At 41.5% G+C, this 5,000-nt stretch overlaps 1 pseudogene; it reads left to right on the top strand.

Annotated features, from left to right (window-relative positions):
* Window positions 1–5,000, top strand: part of LOC143306897 (large subunit ribosomal RNA) — an 11,041-nt pseudogene that overhangs the window by 1,919 nt on the left and 4,122 nt on the right.

Here is a 5,000-nt window from a genome sequence, read left to right on the forward strand (position 1 = left end):
GAGGTGTCCTAAAGCTCTCAGTTAAAAAGCAACAACAAAACTGTTAAATATGGCTAAATCGAATTTATAAGAAGTAGTTGCAGAGATGCACACCCATTGGGCGAAAGGGAATCCGGTTCCTATTCCGGAACCCGGCAGCGGAACCGCATACCATTCGGGCCCTCGTAAGAGTGTTCGTCGGGGTAACCCAAAATGACCTGGAGACGCCGTCGGGAGATCTGGGAAGAGTTTTCTTTTCTGTATAAGCGTTCGAGTTCCCTGGAAACCTCTAGCAGGGAGATAGGGTTTGGAACGCGAAGAGCACCGCAGTTGCGGCGGTGTCTGGATCTTCCCCTCGGACCTTGAAAATCCAGGAGAGGGCCACGTGGAGGTGTCGCGCCGGTTCGTACCCATATCCGCAGCAGGTCTCCAAGGTGAAGAGCCTCTAGTCGATAGATTAATGTAGGTAAGGGAAGTCGGCAAATTGGATCCGTAACTTCGGAATAAGGATTGGCTCTGAGGAGCGGGGCGTGTCGGGCTTGGTCGGGAAGCGGGTCTGGCTGACGTGCCGGGCCTGGGCGAGGTGAACGGTTGGCGACTTCGGTCGCGTCCCGGGATCCGAGCTCGGTCCCGTGCCTTGGCCTCCCGCGGATCTTCCTTGCTGCGAGGCTTCCGTGGCGGTTAACGCCGTCGTGGTCGCTTCTTCGGCCGCCATTCAACGCTTAGCTCAGAACTGGCACGGACTAGGGGAATCCGACTGTCTAATTAAAACAAAGCATTGCGATGGCCCTCACGGGTGATGACGCAATGTGATTTCTGCCCAGTGCTCTGAATGTCAACGTGAAGAAATTCAAAAAAGCGCGGGTAAACGGCGGGAGTAACTATGACTCTCTTAAGTAACTATGACTCTCTTAATGGCGGCGTGACGTGTTTGTAAGTGCTCCGTCTTTAAATAAAGTTTTGAGTGGGTAAAAGTGAGTCCTGTGGTTAGAATTTAGTGCGATCGAGTAATATGATAGTCAGTGATCAGAATGATGTGCAATAAGTGCCGTGGTTCTGTGAAACAACACTAAAATTCATGAAGAAAGTACAACTTGTGTGTCGAGCACGTGTTTGACACATGGTCTACAATCGAAACATTTTTTTTCAATAATATACTGGTTAGAACTGTAAAATATTAGTACCAGCGTGCTCGTTAATTTTTGCACTTTTGAATGATATATGTTTCTGATAATTGTAACTAAGGATTGGGTGAAATAAATAAGATAAACATTTCATGTGTAAAGAGTGCGGTGACGGCCATTACGCGGAGCCCTAGGACTAGTGGTGCCATCTATTTCAGTTAAAATTATCGACGTACTGTGGTCGATAACAGGTTACCATACATGATAACAACGGATGTTCTACGGTCGATAAGCTAGGGTAACGGCAGAAAGAAAAATTCTACCTTACCGACCTATCTTAGGTCGGTATTAGGTTACCATTTGAGAACTACTTACCTGGAGTAGATACCTGGAAGTAATTACATATTATCGATGAGTTACCAGTCTACATTAGATAATTATCGTACTTACCCTGTGAAGCCCGTTACCATCTGGTGCCGATATAAAAGAGTGCTATAATTACGACTATACTGGAAATTAATAATACTTACCACTATGTCCCGTCCGGGGGTGGTATCCTCCCCTAGTAAGAGTAAAAAACGTAGAGCCCTGACCTCGCCAGGAACAGTAACCTCGGACAGTTCTATGGAAATGGCTGATTCACCTGAAAAGAGAAAAGACAAATTACCTATTGAACTAAGAGAGTTTGAGGAGATAGACTTGGAAATTAAAAGTCATCTATATAATGTTAAGGTGTCGATACCAAGTAAAGAGCCTAAGAATCGCACACAAGCGGTTGATGATGCTGTGAATTTTCTTTGGAAGAGTTATGAGAGAGTAACAAGAGCGTATGTAGAAATTGCCTCAAAATGGAACGAATTTGAATCATTAAAAGAGCAATATTTCAACCGAATGAGTAAAGAAGATCAACCTAGTATACGAGAAACAGTTGAAGAAGATATTAACAGAAAACTAATAAGCATAAAGGAGACAATTATAGAGGAAGTTAAAGAGGTAGTCCAAAATGAAATAAGTAAAACAATAAAACATCAGATGGAAGACATTACAAAGAGTACAAACACAATACACGAAGACCTCCGTAGCAACTTCAGGAACACAGTGTGTAGCGAAGTTAAAGAAGCTGTTAGCAAAGTCCAAGAGGTAATGCAGGCTTCAATACAAGGACCAAAACCTTCTTACTCTGCAATGGTAAAAACCGGTATTCCATTACGTAACATGGAGCTTTCTAACTCGAATAAGACAGACAATAGCATTGAATTTATGGTAATACCTATTAAAGAACATCCTAAAAACTATAAATCGGCCAGCGAGATTAAGAAAGCATTTAAAGATGCAATAAATCCTACGGAATTTAACTTAAGAGTAAACCATTTGATAACCTTAAATTCTCTTGCTATCAGGATTATTGCTAAAACAGTGAATTTAGACAAACTGCGGGAATCCGGAAAGCTTAAGGATTTAGGGTTGAAAATTAAAGATAAAGAAAAATTGAAACCGCGATTACTAATTAGGGATTTTCCTATAAGCATCGCATTTGCGAATATCGTAAAGACTATTGCTGAGGCAATAGGGTGCAATGAAGATGGCCTGGAATTACGGATCCTCACAGAGTTTGTTAACAAAAATAAGAGCTCCAAAAACGTTCTCATAGAGGTATCACCCCAAACCAGAATTAAATTGATGAAATACGGAAGAATTTATTTAAATTACGAATCTTGTCGAATTGAGGACTATTTCAGGGTGCTGCAATGCTTTAAATGCCTAAAATTTAATCACCTAGCAAAAAATTGTACAGCCACAACGACAACATGTGGACATTGTGCGGGCGAGCATAATTCAAGGGAATGCAAACAAAAGGAAAAATCCAAGTGCGCCAACTGTGACAGACAGGGTTTAGTTGAGTCAAAACATTCAGCATTAAATTCGCAAATATGCCCTATTTTGATAAAAAAAATTAATGAATTAGCGCGGAGCACTGATTACGAGACGCAGCAACAATAGAGAGGCGTAGTGCTGCAACGGGGAAAGAAGGAGGGCTTGACAACCCGCCGGTACCTGAGAGGGTCCTTCTTGATAATATCCCCCTACAAACCGGCCACAAGTTAACACCCTGTGATGCCCAAATAAGTCGTCCAAATGCCCCGGTAGGGGCAATTTCCACTGGCAACAATTTATTAACAAATTTAAATAATAATGGGGGTATCTCTATGCCACCATACAGTGGACCACCAATATCTATTTCTTACCTTTCCTATAATATACCAAGTAGCTCTCGGTCTGCAGCAAATGTGAACTCTCAACAGCAGCAAAATGTATCTCAAAGCTTCAGGTGTGAGTTTTGCTCCAAGGATTTTAACTCGTTCCGGGGGCTAGGGGTGCACAAAGCCTCAGCACACAAAGAAATAACAAACAAAAATATCAATACTAATAGAAAAAAGCCTAGATGGCAAATAGAAGACATTAGAAGAATCGCAATAGCTGAGAAAACTGCACCTGCGACAGCAAAGTTAAAAATTAATGAATATTTACATGAAAAAGTGCAACTTTTTCCACTGAGATCTATAGAAGCGGTGAAATCCCTGCGTAAGACAGCCAAATATAGAGAAACAGTGATGAATCTTCCAGAGAACCTGCAAATAGAAAATAACCCAGAAACTGTGGAAATCAGACAAGGAATCCTTCAAGAAAGAAATCCGGATACTTACTCTGACATACCTGAAGAGATAGTAGACATGAACTTATCGGAGAACAGGTACACGAACACTCACCTAGAAAGACCTGTTGAAAACCTAGAAGAGCATAATGAAAGGATACAAACAAATACAATAAATGAAAGGATTAATACGAATACCTACCTGGTGGAGACACAGCAACAAAATACATCCTGGTATTCAGAGGCCCTAAGATTCCTCAGGTCGGCGGAATGCGAAGATCAGGCGAAATATATCCTAGGCCAAGCAGTTGAAGATGTCAGACAGGAACGCGACCCTACAGACCACCTGAGGGAATGGTTCAACACTAACTTCGGAGTACCTGAAAATAAAAAGAGAAAAGTAATTAATGGGAATCAAGAAGGAAGACACTGGACGAAGAAACAAAAGAGGAAAATGGAATACGCTAAAATCCAGCAACTATGGAGGAAGAGCAAAGTTAAGGTAGCAAGGACGATTTTGGATGGGGAAACAGAAGCAGGGAATCAAGTATCTCTTCAGGACCAGGTAAAGTATTGGAAACCAATAATGGAAAAGAGGAACATTACTAGGATGGAGGAAGAAGACCTAAGGTATGAATTGGATAATAATACACCTGTAAAACCGATAACGTGTGAGGAGGTCCTGAGACTCCAGCCAAAAGCCGACACTGCCAGAGGAGCGGATGATATTTCACCGGATTGCTGGTTAAAGAAAGTACCCAACACAACTAAAGCAATTATTATGAATATTTTATTGTTTTCAGCGAAGATACCGAGCGAGTGGGCGAGAGCTAGAACAGTCCTGATTCCGAAAGCGGGAGAGGTACAAGATCCGGCAAACTACAGGCCAATATCCATAGCCTCAGTGATAATAAGACATTTCCACAAGATACTAGCAGATAGATTGTACAAATCCCTAAAGCATGATGATAGACAACGAGGATTTATTAGAGCGGATGGAGTGGCAGAAATCATATTCATTCTTACAGCTATTCTTGAAAATGCGTGGAAACAGAAAAGGCAAGTTCATATGGCTTTTCTAGACATTAGAAAAGCATTCGACTCAGTATCACATAGTTCTATCATTAAGGTCTTAAGGAAGAAAGGAATAAAAAAGAAGCTTATAGATTATATCGAACAATTGTATAATAAGTCAGAACTGTTTATTGAAGTGAACGGAGAGAAATCAGAAACAATAAAACCGC

Source organism: Osmia lignaria, unplaced genomic scaffold (genome assembly GCF_051020975.1).
Source record: "Osmia lignaria lignaria isolate PbOS001 unplaced genomic scaffold, iyOsmLign1 scaffold0040, whole genome shotgun sequence".
Lineage (NCBI taxonomy): Eukaryota > Metazoa > Arthropoda > Insecta > Hymenoptera > Megachilidae > Osmia > Osmia lignaria.